Source organism: Ictidomys tridecemlineatus, chromosome 1 (assembly GCF_052094955.1).
Source record: "Ictidomys tridecemlineatus isolate mIctTri1 chromosome 1, mIctTri1.hap1, whole genome shotgun sequence".
NCBI lineage: Eukaryota > Metazoa > Chordata > Mammalia > Rodentia > Sciuridae > Ictidomys > Ictidomys tridecemlineatus.
The window spans coordinates 195,619,156-195,633,570 of NC_135477.1; the positions used below are offsets into that span (position 1 = coordinate 195,619,156).

A 14,415-nucleotide genomic window follows, 5' to 3' on the forward strand; every position below is an offset into this window, starting at 1 on the left:
AAAACCCCCAAGAGCACAGAGGCAAGGGTGCTGAGTCCAGGGGCCGAGGAGGTACCCAGTCCAGGGCCACAGGGCAGGAGCCCCCAGGTCACTCTGCACAGATGCCAGTGAGAGGGCTGGCTCCTGCCCACGTGGATGGGCGCCTAGACTGTAGTTGCTCACAATGCCTTGCTGCCCACTGCCCCCTGCAACCCAAGAGGTGGTGGGCTCTGGAGGCAAAGGTGCACTCTCCACAGATGGCAGTGAGAGTGACATCAGAGGTAGTGCTCTGCAGGAACCCACGTGCAGAGACCCTGCCCTCTGCTCCAACCTCTGGTGTCCCTTGGTGTCTCTGGGGGTGATGCCCCTCCCTTGGTAGCACCAGGCCCTTGAAGCCCCCCATCGTCTCTTCAGCAGGTCAGGCCCCAAGCCCTGTTCGCAAGGGTCCCAGCCCACCCACCTCTCCTCAGGAGTCCCCATCCTCTGACTCCGAGGATGACTCCTAGACGCTGGAGGAGGGCCGCGACCGGCCATGCCGGGGGGAGGCGGATGGAGTCTTGGACTCCTCATCACTGTCACCTCCAGGCACCTGCAGCTTGGCTGGGCGAACACAAGGGTTGTGATTTCCCTGGAAGGCTGTCCCCCTACTGCCTACCACCCAGCCAGTCTCCAGGGCTCCCAGGCACAGAGTCCTAGCTAGGCCCCATGCGAGGACACAGGGTCCCAGCCTCCCCTGGGGACCCTGGATGCCCATCCTGGCCCCCTCACCCTGTGTGATCTTGGCCGACACCATCTTAGTGATCTGGGAGGTGAGCTTCTGTAGGAATTCCTCTGTGCCCACCTCAGCGAGGGACAGGTGGCCATGGGCCTCCTCAGCCACCAGGGCCTCCCCTGGGGGAACAAACACAACACTGTGGGGTCATGCTTCCCCCAAAAGTTCACTGCAATTTTCTTAGGGGCTGATGGTGAGCAGGAGACCAGGCCCTGGCAGGAAGACCATGAGGTGGTACCAGCAGGAAGAGACCAGTGAGGTCAGCAGGATGCAGAGCCTGTGATCAGGGATGAGAATGAAGGGAGCGGGTCTGGACAGAAGAGGCAGCGAGTGGCCAGAGAACGGCAAGCACAGCTAAGGGGCAGCAGGTGGCAGGCAGGGCTGCAGGCAGATGGTGAGGGAGCTGAGGACAGGGCTGGGCAGGGTCCAGCCTGGCATCAGGCTTGAGGCGGGGTTGGGACTGTGGGGGCCAAGGTGACTTTGTGGCTCTTCTTAACATAGCCCACTGCGCATGGGCCCCCTGACCAAAGAGGTCAGAAACAGCTCTGATTCCAACCAGAGCTGGGAGCTGGCCATGAGGGGCTGCCCTTTGAACCTCCCCTGCACCCAACCCGGGCATACCTTTCCTCTGCCCAGCAAGACCGATGAGACCAGCAGACTCTAACATCTGTGCTGAGATGACTTGGGTGGTCCTGAGGGGAGGAGGGGTGTCCTGCAAGCCCAGCTTGGACCCCACCACTCTGTTCCCCACAGAGGGGGGCCTAGGGGCCAGAACACCACAATCAGGGGCTCCACACCAGAAGGGGCCCATAAAAACTTCATTTTATAGTGTGGAGAAGCTGCACGGGGAAGGGGGTGGCCACCCACAGGGCTACACCACCCTAGCCCACTAGTAAGACCCACGCACTCACCGACGCACACAGGCAAGGACGCACACACGCATGGACTCACGCTTGCATGGACTCACGCTTGCATGGACGCATGCACGCAAGGACGCACGCACGCAAGCACGCACGCACAATGCACGCACGCACGCACAATGTACGCACGCACGCACGCACAATGTACGCACGCACGCACGCACGCACGCACTGCGAAGTACTTCTGTGCAGTGGGTTTCCTGAGGCCTAGAAGTTTCAGGCAGACGGTGGAGAAGCACGTGTCTTCATGGAGCTGAGGACTTACCTTCCGAAGGCTGCCTGGCCTGCTCTGCTCCTGGCCAAGAAGCTTTGTCGCCCTCTGGGATGAAGTCCCTTCCGGCGTTCCAGTTTGCGGTTCCTGGTGAGGATGTGAGGCTTCCCACAAAGGCAGCCTGGCGCTCACCACTGTGCTCCTGTTGGACATTGTGGATCCCAGTGGAGAGCCTCAGGTAGGGAGGGCACCAGTGTGTCCAGCAGTTTGTCGGGTGCAACACTGGATGGAGGGGCATCATGGGACCAGAGCTGGGTAAGTAATGCATGGGGAAGAGGCAAAGTGTGTCTCTCTCCCTGTAAGGAGGTTCATGGATGCGCCGACCCTGCTGAGTCCTGTTTGGGATAGGAAGCTTGCTGGATAGTTCTTAGGGAACCAGGAACAGGGTGGGGTAGGAGGTGGGAGGGGTAGGAGGTGGATGAGGTAGGAGCTTCGTGGGGTAGGAGCTGGGTGGGATAGTGCAGGGGAGGGGATGCCCTGTTCTGTCCCTAAGAGGCAGTGACTGAAAGGGTGACCATGCTGAGGCTTGTGGGGGAAGGGTCCTGGCTGGAGATCTTAAGGGACCTGAGCTGGGTGGGGTAGTGTCTGGGGAGGAGGCGCACTGTGCCTGTTGCCAATAGGCATTATTTGGTAACATTCCTGGGCAAAGCCCCACCCTCAACACACAGGCGAGTGCATGAAGCACACAAGCTTGGGCAGGCATATTGCAAACTGTTTCTGTGTTCTGAGTTTCCAGGCATCCAGAAGTGGCCAGTAGACAGTGGAGAAGCATGTTCCTCAAGTACCTGAGATCCTTCCTGCTGAACCTGGGAGCAGAGCCTAGGTAGGGAGACTTCCAGTGTCCTCAGCAATGTGTGGTGTATGGCCCTGGCTGGAGAGGTTTTGGGGGACCAGACTGGATGGGGTAGGTGCTAGGTGTGGTAGTGTGTGAGGAGGGGGCACGCTGTTTCTATAAAGTGGTGCCTGGAGAGGAAGCTCATGCTGAGGCCTTTGGGGGCACCGCCCTGGCTGAAGAGGCTTCAGGGGAACAGAGCTGGGTGAGGTAGTTGGTGGGGAGGGGGCACACTGTGTTTTTACCTATGAGGAGATGCCTGGAGGGGGCGCTCTTGCTGAGGCCTGTGGAAACAAGGCCCTCACTGGAGAGGTGTTAGGGCACCAGGAACTGGTGGCCCTGAGTGGAGAGGTTTTAGAGGACCAGAGCTGGGTGGTGATGGAGTTCGGTGGGTAATGTGTGGTGATGGGGCACACTGTGCCTTTCTCTGGGAGGCAGTTACTTGAGGAGATGCCTGGGGGGTGGGGGCGCAGCCCTGGCTGCAGAGGCATTGGGGACTGGAGCTGGATGAGTTAGAGCTGGGTGGGGTAGTGTGTGTGGAGGGGGCATGCTGTGCTGGCCCCTCTGAGGTGGTTCCTTGAGAGGGGCCTCTTTCTGAGGCCTGTGGGGGTTGGACCCTTGCAGGAGAGGTGTCCTGGGGCCAGAGGCTAGGTGGGGTAGTTTGTGGGGAGGGGGCACTCAGTGCCTGTGGCTGCAAGGTGATGACTGGAGCAGACACATGGTGTGAGGCCTCTGGCTGGAGAGGTGCAGAGGGACTGGCAGCTACGTGGGGTAGTGGGTGCCTGCTGAGAGGGAGTGCCTAGAGGGGGCACTAGTGCTAAGGCCTGTTGAGGTGGGGAAGTGGGGCATAGGAGTTAGTGCGCTGTTCCTGGGTGCTCTTGGCAGGAGCTGAGTGGGTGTGGCAGAGGTTGCAGGGGAGTGGGGCAGAGGCACTTGGGTGCTGTTCCTGGGTGCTCCTGGAGGCAGCTGAGTTTGTGTGGTGGAGGTTTTAGGGCTGTTACCTGGCTTCAGTATTGGGACCTTGTTGGGGGAGTAAGTGTGAAGGGAAACTTTGGTTGGGGGCTGGCCTGAATGGGAGGATGTTAAAGAGAGAAAGCGGAACACCTGGTTTAATTTGAGTACACATGTATCATTTTAAAAGCTGTGCGTACATGTATGATTTTAAAAGCTGTGTTCTCAACTTTATCTGCCAGTGTTTTCTTTTGTTTGTCCCCCCCCAAAAAGAGTTAATTGCAAGTTTATAGTATAAGTCCATTCTCTACATTCTGTACATATAATTTATGTGTTTTTCTTGTACCTTATATTTTATTACAATTAGGTGATTTGTAATGATTCATTGTTTATATATCAATGACTTTCACATTTTAAATCAATCATTTTTATGGAAACCATTTTTGTAAGTCCTCATTTACTTTGCTTTTTGGTTCCCTATTTCCCAGTAAGTACAATTACTCATCCATTGGCATTTCCCTTTTTGCTGTGCAAAGGGTATATTCATTCTGAAATACTTTGATGTGTATTTTGTCCAGTGTGTGTTACTCAAGCTTCATGGAAATTTAATTATCAGTTGTTTTTGTCTTAAAATGGGAGATAAAGAGTAGTTGAAATGGTCAGGTTTTTAAGGCATTTGTCTTCTGGTGACATTTTGCTCTGTTGAGACATGCATTTTGTAAGTACATGTCTTTATAATAGCACACATATTTCATGTCAATATTTTTGTTCATAGAACCAGTTTTAGTAAAAAAAAGGTTTTCTATTTTTTCACTTCATCATTCGATATGTTTGAGCCTCTGTTCATGTTCTATAGGTGGGAATTTATTATGATCACCATCTGATAAAAGAGGCTGGTAGCAAAGTTAGGGTTAATTTTTATTTTTACCACAAGTTCATTTGTCATAACGAGGTTTTACTTAGGGGTTTCACAAGTTAGCATCAAAGTAGGCAATTAAGAATATTAACATTAACCAGCACTATTATAATTAATTCTTTTTTACTTTTGGGATTTCACAGTGGGATTGAGAATATATGAGGAGTATCATTTCTTAGAAGTATTTTATGTGTGGCAGATGCAACCAAGCTTACATATTTCCATTAAAATATGTAGCCCTGAATTCCTGGGCTGGGGTTGTGGCTACACCTCAACATATACGTGTGTGTGTGTGTGTGTGTGTGTGTATGCTTTGACATCCTGTCACTTTTGATTTTCAATTATGTAGAATACCTTTCTGAGTGTTGATTATATTTGTATAAGTTCATTTCATAGTTTTTGCTATTTAGAATACCTCAAAATGCAAATGAGGGCTCTCATGAGGAAACTAAATGTGTAAATTTTGGTTTCCCATAGCAGTTCTGTGACGTATCCCAGGGCCTCCAAGCCCCGGCTAGTGGTTTGGTTTAGAATGATGATGGTATAAATGGAGAAAAGGGATGCATACTTGAATCTTTTATTTTTTCATATGAGCTATAATTGAGAATAAAATGTATTTTGACATACATAAATGGAGTGTAACTTCTCATTCTTTTGGTTGTACATGATGTAGATTCACATGGTCATGTAATAATATATGTATATAGGTTAATAATGTCTAATTCATTCCACTATTCTTCCTACCCTCTTACCCTCCTCCACTCCCTTCACTCCCCTCTGCCTTATCCAAATCACCTGTATTCTTCCCTAGAGGGCATCCTCCTATCTCAAGTCTCTAAACTCATGGACATTACAGGTGTGCACCACAGTGCCTGGCTTTTCTTCTCATTTATTCTGAGGTCCCAGGCAATATTTCTTCTCTCAAAGATTTATATTGTTTAACACCTCATAAGTACATATTAGTATGTACAATGTAATTACTTTGATTCCTGGGTAATATCTATCTCAACTTTTATCATTTTTTATTGTAAATATATTTTAAATATCCTCCTTTCTATCTAGTTTCAGTTATTCAATGCTGTATTCACCCGCCTCTGCCATAGGACACAAGAACTTACTCATCCTAACTGTAATGGTGTTCTGGTTGACCAATCTCTCTCCATCCTCCCACCCTCTACACTCTTCCCAGCTTCTGGTAACAACTATTCTCTCAACATCTATGAGATTGACTTTTGTAGAATTCACATATAAGTGGAATCAGGTAATATTTGTTTTTCTGTGCCTGGATTAATTTATTTAACTTAATGTCCTCTATGTTTATCTCTGTTGTTGCATATGACAGGACTTCTTTTAATTTTATGGTCAAATAATATTTCTTTGTATATATCACATTTTCTTTATCCATTTGTCAGTTTATGGGCACATCTCTTGTTTTCATTTCCTGGCTATTATGAACAGTGCTGCAATCTGTAGGCTAGTGCAGGTGTTTCTTTGCCATGCTCATTTCATTCTTTTTTGTATTCATTCCCAATAGTGGAATTTCAATATTATGTGGTAGCTCTATTTTTAGTTTTTGATGGACTCTCCATACTTTCTTCAATAATAACTGAACTAACTACATTCCAACCATCACACTCTTCAAAAATGGTTTTTGTGTCTTGCCTACCACATTTATCCCAGTATTTCCCTAATATTATGGCTTTCCAAGTATGAAAATATCTACCTAGCCAAACCATTATCTCACTGTCCTCAATACTGTCATGTAAATAAAAAGTTTTTACAACTGTTTCTCAAACACACAATGACAGTTTCTGTCTGGAACTTTACTAGATTTTTATGCAACAATATCTTTGTCTTTCTCAATAATTTACATAGTTTATTCCAGTATACTTAATTTTAAGTATTTACTGTGTTATTATAAAATTGATTTGTAATTTTTACTTTACCATATTTGTTAATAGTACCTCAATTTTACCTTTGTATCCCAAGGGATTGAATCTAGGGCCTTGTGCATGTGAGGAAAGCACCCTACCAACTGAGCTATATCCCCAGCCACAGACTCTATTATAAAAATGGAGAATTTCATAGATACCATTGAATTTATGTATTGAGATGCAAGAATAAATAAAATGGCCACATGAGTCATGAATAAAGAATAATTTGAGATTATTCAAAAATAATATCAATAATGATGATATAAATTAAGATTTACTAATAATTAAAATGTCTATTTTTCTAACACTTAAGACAAATAATCAACCTAGTCAGCAAGAAAATGAGCACATGCATTATTATCTAGGCAGTATATATATCCATGTAAGGTCTAAAAATACTTGGCTTTTATTTGGTGCTAAAGTTAAGAAAAGTCACACATCACTATTGCTGCATTATTTAAATAAAATTCTTTTTGTTAATCTTTTCTTTTTTGCTGGCATTGTAAGGATTTCTAGTAGACATAATGTATTAATTTATTGAGGTATTCTGCTTAACTTGCATCACAGACTCCTCAAGATTTACATTTAATATGTAAAAAAAAAATTTTGACATGCATAATCTATTTTTATTTCATCAACACTTTTTCTTAAGTTATGTATTTATGAACCACATAAACAAAAATATTCTACAAAGGTAATAACAAAATGAGGAGAAGTAAAACAATTCCATTAAACATATAATAATAATCTATGTTCACCATTGAGCATCAAATTTTTAAATTATCATATCTTGGCATTTTTCCCTTTGTTTCCTAACACAAATTATATTATTCAATACATCTTATACAAAACCCCTTTATTTCTTATTAATAATGTTTTCCAGCTAAAGCAGAATTTTCTGAATATTTCTCTGTGTGTGTGTATGTTTGTGTGCATAAACGTGTATGACTGTGTGTGTGTGTGTGTGTGTGTGTGTGTGTGTGTGTGTGTGTGTGTGTGTGTGTAGAGAGAGAGAGAGAGGGGAGAGAGAAGGACAGAAAGACTTTTTATGTTAGGTAAATATATTTGTATTTGTATGGAAACTCTGGTATAATTTTGCTATAAAATTTGAACTTAAGAATGAAGTATCTAATATAAATAGTTTATAAACAGAAAAATGAAATATCTGATAATAAACAGAAAAATGAAATTGAAAAAGTATTATCTGCTGGTACATTCTTTATTTTGTAATTGATCTTTTAATATTAGATATTGATCAGATAATATCAGTACACAGTGAGACTAAGTATTTGGGAAGATCATCAATATTAAATGCATTTGAGAAGTCCAAAATAGCAGCTATGTTTCCACTTTGTTTTTCTTTTATTAGTTTTATCTTAGTTTTTTTCACTGTAGGCAAAGTATAAACTTTTCTCATATACTATAGCTACCTAAATAAATTATTTAGAAAATTTATAATGTATTCTCCAGTATGTTACATGATCTTTAAAGTTTGAGACAAATGTTTTCAACTCTTTGTATGTTTTTTCCATTGTTGCGATTTTTTTTTTCATTTTTATTAGAATACATGTAATGGGAGGTAATATCTCTATATTTCAATGTTGAAAATTTTAAAGGTCTTAATCACAGTACTTGTTGTAATACAGAGTTATATACATACCAGAGAATAATATTAATTTGAAAATATAGGACATAATGACAATTAAACAGGAGGATTGCACGTTCAAGGGCAGCCTCGGCAACTCTGTGAGATCCTTTCTCAAAAATGGTTTCATCTGCTTCACTGAAATAAAATGTTGGGGATCTTGCTCAGTGGTAGTGCATTCCTGGGTTCAATCTCCAGTGTTAGAAAATAAATGAATAAAAATAAATGAAAAAAAGAACCAATTAGTTGATAACAATCTCATGAAATGAATGTGTATTTTATAAGATAACACATTAAAGGTTGTTTTTTTATTTAGGTAGAACAAACAAAAAGATAAAGTTATTTTGTCCTAATCATAATATTTATGACTTATGGGATTTATTTTAATAATTTTAAATTACTGAAAAATTGGTATATTACTTTAGTTATTTATATTTCTTTTTGTTAATAACTAGTTGTCAGCTAGTTATATCTAGTGTATAGTGGGCATGGTTTGGCCACCATTCTTTGATGATATAAAACATTTAATCATAAATATGGCTTAAGAATCCTAATCTGGAGGCTTACTGAAGCTGGGGTGTGAGTGGCAAATAATGAACTATGAAAATAATAACAAGGACTTTGGAAAATGTTTATTTTTCTCTCTTTCTCTGATTGATATGAGTCTACCTATATGTTTATCCATTTATTTATTAACATGTTTGGAGATTGAAAAGGCAATTTGATATTATTTCTTTTTATATGACAAGGGAGGAAAAAGTCACCTTGTCCTCCAGAAAGGACTCCAAGATGGGTGTTCTATCATGACAAGTCATCAAAATTTGAACCATTTGCTATTTGGGAACTGAGGCAATTTACTTTTTTTTTTCTGTTCCTATTTCTCTATCTAAAAGGTAGCAATAAATATAGCAGCTTGTTTATAATTTCCATTAGTTTTAAATAAATGACGTGGAGACAAACTGCCATGTAGACAGTGCCCAACAAAAATAGCAGCGACTCTTGCCACTGTCATCTATCTTGTGGTCCTTTGTCATCATATCACAACAGTGCTGAAGTATCAGAGAGATTTAATCCCTGACAGTATCACAATTCTCTGTGATCTAAATAGTGACAGCTAATCTTTCTGGGTTTGGTTTGTCATAAATCAGTTGGTGATGAATGGTTTCTTTTCCACACAGATGTTTGAAAAATTTTATGCATTGTTCATACACTGTTGGGTCACATTCTCAGAACACATTCAACTGCAGCTATTTGAAATGTTATTACTAAGAGCCCCTCCCCCAATTGTCTTCATGACATCCCTCTTCTGTAGCTTTTCCTATTATTTTCACTTACATCATAAATTTCTTTCTAAAAATATTCACTCTTGTCACATTACTTCAGATGTACCTTTAGGATAAAAGTACAAACAAAAAAGAAACTAACATAAATATAATGATAATGAATTCTTTTTGATAGTTGATAAGCTAAACATATAGAAGTTCTCTAATTTAGTCCTTCCAGTGATTCTTCAATATGGGTGATTGTTTTCCCAATTTTAACTGCTGAAGAGACTGGCAGAAGTAAGATGAATCATGTTTTAGTGGCATCATCTTCTCTTTGTTATTGAGACTTAATGAAGAATCTGTCAGTTTATTTTCTCCTTCTTGCAACTTAGAACTTAACATGTTTTTATGCACTGAAAATAAATACTAAAAATAAAAGAAATTCATGTTGTATATCTTTGTTAAGGGAATAGTATACTAAAAATCCTCAGTATCAGCAGTCAGATATAAGGTAAAAATAAAATTTTAAAAAATATCTGTATCAGTATTTCTGAGAATAATTTGAAAAAGTGATCTAAGGTATTTGAAAAAATGTTACAACACTTCACTGAAATAAATAGCACTGTTATTGTTTTTGAGAAAAAAATAAACACTCAGGATATTTTTAATTAAAAAATAAGTTATAAATTTAAGCTATAAAGGATAATACTTAAATAATTTAAATTTAACAAAAACATTTGTATAGGATGCATAAGTGTGCATCAAATATAACTATTTATAATAGAGATACCTGGAAAATAAAAAGGAGTAGTTCTACAAAATATTTAACTGTATCATTATACTACAGTAAAGCATTATAGTGTGGACACAAGGTAGCAGGTCTATTATATGAGAATAAAAAAAGGATAACTACATAATTTCTATTTTTTGAAAATAAATCTAATAAATTAATTGTAGAACTTGAAATTTTTATACTATTAACTTCATTTCTAAAAATCTTGCCAGAAGTTACAGAAAAAAACGTGTGACATCTTATGGATGAGTACATGCATTGTAAGTTAAACAGTAGAACACATTGGTGTTCAAGTTCTTACAGGCATGACATTAAGAACCTTGCAGCAGAAGAATAAGCTGTAGGTAAATTCTTCTCCATGACATTATCACCTGTTTCTTTAGTAGAACTGCATAAGCATCTCAATAAAGTTCAAGATGAATGCACATTTAATTAAGGATGACAGTAATTTTTATGTAGTTTTTTATCTGCCATCATTAGAAATGTGATTAATATATAATTTTCCTACAATAAATATAACATTAGAATTTCAACTATTTTGCAGAAATATTATTCCAGTCTCATCACAGTGAAAACTCTAGTAAACTTTGTATAATCCTTAAAACATTTTTATAAATATTATGCTAATTCAATATTAATAAGAGATCAGTCTAGTTTATATTTTTCCCTAAAAATGGCATTTTAAAACAAAAGTGCATATTTATACCTACTTCCATCTTATTTTCAGATGTGCATCTATAAGAAAAAGTGGATTTTTGTGAAAAGTAATAAAAAATACTTTTTTGTTAGCTTACAATGTATAATATGCAATTTTCAAAGAACACTGTGAATTATGTACACATTAAATACATATAATCGTATATGTAAATATTTTGGTGTATATATATATATATACATACATATATATGTATATATATGTACAATATAAAGCAATGTTTTGATGTTCTAGAACAGAAGAATCTAGGGAGTTCTTTCAGATTTCCTTACACTAAATTCTAAATCGGCAAGCTAAAATGGATGTATTTCTCTCAATACAGCATAAACTAATAGAAATAAAGAAAACTATAATTTCTAAATTAATTTAAAAACTACCTGTTGTGTTACAAAATGGCAAGGTTGGGGCTGGGATTGTGGCTCAGCGGTAGAGCGCTTGCCTAGCATGGGCAGGACTTGGGTTTGATCCTCAGCATCACATAAAAATAAAGGCATTGTGTTGTGTCCATCTACACCTAATAAAATAAATATTTAAAAAAATAGCAAGGTACTAAAATTAGAATTCAAATTCATATCTGTATATATTTTCAAATATTTGAGCTCTTTTCAGTTTTGCACGAGTCCAAAATAACAATGAAAATACCTAAATCCACAGCGTACTAGCTAAAATTTTCACAATATCTAATTACATACTTATTCTATCCAGATTCCATAGTAACTCTTGGCAATAACTAAAAGTGTTTCTAGTAGTAGTAGTAATAGTAGGTAAATGTTATTTTTTTTAAATCCAAAATTATTTTTTCAATTTGTAATTTCTTTATGGTTTATTTATTATTTCTGCCCATGTGTGGTTAAGAGTTATGTGACAGAGCAGCCCTGAATGAGGCTATGTAAGTTTCCTGGAAGTTACATAACAAAATACTACAAACTGTGTAGCTAACAACAGACATTTATTCTCTCAAAATTCTAGCTGTCAGAATCTGAATTCAAGGTTTGAGCAAGGCTGTGCTCCTTCTGAGACTCTGGATAAAATCCATCTGTTCCTCTTCCTAGCTCTGGTGATAACCATTAATCCTCTTCAATTTTTGTCAGCTTGAAGCTGCCTCACTCCAATCTGCTTCTGTTCTCACAGGTCCCTCTGTGCCCATTATCTTATATATAAGTCCTTCAAGCATATTTTTTAAGGGGCAACATTAATTCCCTCATGTTTACTGCAAGTAATAAAAACATAATGGATTTTACCATCTTAGTCATTATTATAGACTGACAGATTAATTTTGTTCAAATTATAATTTAAAATAAACAACTTATAAGAGTGACAGGCTTATTGCGTATTTTATTTTACAGTCCCAAGCTCTATTAAGTATCCCATTTTGTAATGCCATTTGAACATTCTTAAGTTAGATATGTAAATAGTTGTTTTGTATTAAAATATGCTGGTATTTTAAATCTATAATTTCAGTTAGGAATAAATTTTCTTAAATGATACTTAAAAAAATCAAATAGTAATTCCTTTAAAATAACATCTTAGCCATTTTAAGTGTGTAATAGAGTGATATTAACAATTCACATTGTTGGAACAACCTAGGTATTCTTCAAGAGATGAATCGATTAAGAAAGTATGGTATATATACCCAATGGAATATTACTCAGTCTCAAGGAGAATGAACATATGACATTGACTTGTTCATTGATGGGACTGAAGCTGTCATGCTAAGTGATATAAACCAGCCTCAAAAAAACCAAAGGCCAAATGTTCTCTCTGAGATGTGGATGCTAACCCATAACAAGGGAGGGGAAGTATAGGAGTTCACTGATTTGGACAAAAGGGAATGAAGGGAGGGGTGGGAAGAAGAAAAAGAGTCGAATGATTTGCACATGATTTTTGAATGTGCAGTATAACTGCACAAGAATGGGATAAAAATTGGAATGGTTTGCACTCCATATATGCATAATATGTTGAAATACATCCTAGGGTCATGTGTATGTAAAAAGAAACAAATTTTAAAAAGGAGAAATAATTTTATATAGGTTTTGTATTCAAATTAACATATTTTATGCTGCTAGTGATGAGAAATATAATAATGTTTTCTGATAAATAAAAAGAATCAGTATTTGCATAGTTTCCTTTCCTAGAATGTTTATATGATCATTTGCTTTTTTTGTTATACCACTCTTTTGTTTCCACTTGAAAGACTGCCTGTAGCAATTCCAAAAAGGAAATCTAGTGGTAATTAACTCACTCAGCTTTTATTTTTTTGCCAAAAAGTTGTTATTTTTTCTTAATTTTTAAAGGAAATTATTGCTGGTGCTCTCTTCTCAGTTGTTAAATTGTTTTTAGTTTGTGTGTGTGCATCCTTTTTCTTTGAAAAATTAATACATCATATCTGACCTAAAGTTTTCTTCCAAAAAAATCTGCTAATGTTTTTCTGAAAGCTCCATCTTAGGAGATAAATCACTCTGCACTTCTTGCATTCAAAATTTTTTATTTTCATTTTATGTACTTATTTATTTATTTATTTTCTAGTTGCCGATAGACTTTATTTATTTATTTATATATGGTGCTGAGAATTGAACAGACTTTTATTTATTTATTTATATGTGGTGATGGGAATCAAACCCAGTGCCTCACACTTGCCAGGCAAGTGTGCTTCTGCTGAGCCACAGCCCCAACCCATCAGAAATCTTTATTTTTAAATTTTGATTGTTACAATTTTCCTCACTTTGGGTCCTTTTTGTATTCATCTTAATTATTTTTCTTTGAGTTTCTTGAATTTGGGTATCCATTTTCTTTCTCAGAATTGAAAAAAAAATGTCTTTTATTTTTTCAAATGAGTTCTACTCATCCTTCTCTTTCTCTTCTTTAGAGATACTTGCAAAACACATATTTGTCCTTGTGATGTTGTCTCATAAGTCCCTTAGAGTTTCTTCACATTTAAAATTTTATATTTTTAATTTTCTTTTTGTTTCAATCAATAATTTAAAAAAATATTTTATTTCAATTGTTGTTTTATTTAAATACTGTCATGTTGGCATTTTTACACTTTACATGCATTTTCCTGATTTTGTGTCATTTTTTTAATATTTATTTTTTAGTTGTAGTTGGACACAGTATCTTTATTTTATTTTTTTAATGTGGTGCTGAGGATTGAGCCCAGGACTTTGTGTGTGCTAGGTGAGTGCTCTACCAATGAGCCAGAATCCCAGCCCTATTTCCTCATAACACATGTAGGTATTTTTACAAGGACTATTTTTCATTTCATGAAATTATTCATAGACCTTCAAAGTCTTAGGATTGGTCTTTGTAGAGTTATCTCATTTATTTGATTTATTTGTGTTTCTGTGTTTCTTCATGTGTCTTGTTATTTCTGTTATAATTTTTTGTTTTGTTTTTGCATTGAAGAAACAGCTACCTCTTCCAGA

At 38.3% G+C, this 14,415-nt stretch overlaps 1 protein-coding gene across 1 annotated transcript in view; it reads left to right on the forward strand.

Moving 5' to 3' along the window:
* Window positions 1-2,364: 2,364 nt before the first annotated feature.
* Window positions 2,365-14,415, forward strand: part of LOC144367366 (uncharacterized) — a 65,662-nt gene continuing 53,611 nt past the window's right edge. The window contains exon 1 of the mRNA XM_078023342.1: window positions 2,365-2,765. The gene's annotated coding sequence lies outside the window, so the exon portion shown is untranslated. The remainder of the gene's footprint in view (window positions 2,766-14,415) is intronic.